The sequence below is a fragment of the Phytophthora infestans genome, genomic scaffold (genome assembly GCF_000142945.1).
Source record: "Phytophthora infestans T30-4 supercont1.23 genomic scaffold, whole genome shotgun sequence".
NCBI lineage: Eukaryota > Oomycota > Peronosporomycetes > Peronosporales > Peronosporaceae > Phytophthora > Phytophthora infestans.
Genome location: NW_003303736.1, coordinates 274,497 through 275,640, shown reverse-complemented (window position 1 = coordinate 275,640; position 1,144 = coordinate 274,497).

Sequence of the window (1,144 nt, the reverse complement as noted above, 5' to 3'; positions counted from 1 at the left end):
CCGAGATGATGCTTATAAGACAAACGTCACTCCGGGATGAGTTGGATATCTCCTCTGTCTTGGACGAGGACGTCTCGAAGAGCTGACCAAGCAGCGTCAGACGCGCTTGGGTTCTGATATCCTTATGCACTCCAAGGATCCAGTGTATCCTTTGGTGACGGAGTACGCGGACGTAGAGGCCAAGCACCCAGCGACCCAACTCCCAACGGATCGAGGCGTACAGCACCGGATCACTCTCGTGTCTGGCACAAAGTACTGTGTCACGAGGCAATGGCCTTCTCCACGCGAACAATGCGAGGTCATCGATGCCTTCTTCTCTGCGAAAGTACAGGCAGGCATGGTGCAGGAGTCAAAGTCCCCGCCCTCGACGTCAATTTTTTGCGTTCGGAAGACAAACGGGGAGTGGCATCTAGTTCACGCTTAAAATAAGCTGAACAACGCGACGGTGCCGGCCCATACACCAATCCCACGAAAGGATGTGTTGTTGAACAGCATGGCCGGAAGCGTACGGTACAGTGCGCTGGATTTGGTAGACGGATACTACCAGATCCTGATGCGCGAGAGCGACATCCCGCTCACCACGGTGAGCACTCCAAGCGGCATCCTTTGGAGGTGGCTCGGCATGCCGCAGGGCTTGTCTAACGCCCCGGCGACATTCAACTGTGGTGTAGGGAATTCCAGATTCGGCCATACGTCAGCATACGCTAGACCAATAATCGGCTCGGTCTGGTATCCCAGAGCTTAGGAACAAAGGATCACAGTAAGTCCTCAGCGGTCTACCCGGATGATGTTATCCGGATGGCTGCTGAGCTCAACGGTCGCCTGAACCCAGCGGAAGGGTAGGTAGAGATCCGAAACGACTACATTTCACTGGATATTTGTAAAGGAAACATAGGATTAAATAGGGGGAGCCAAAAAAGCTCCCAGAAGATAACAGAGCAGAATTTCCTAGTCCAAGACACGTGTACATTTCTTCCGGTAAGTCCTTGCATAGGGCTGGTTATGCCTGCCGTTGATACCTGAGAGGCATGGCTTATAGGGTATTGACTGGTAGCGCCAAGAGATTAGGTCGGTCCGGGTAGGACAAAAGTCTCGGTACGCGCGAAAGAAAGCCCCGCGAGCTAAACGGGCCGATACGTCGGAT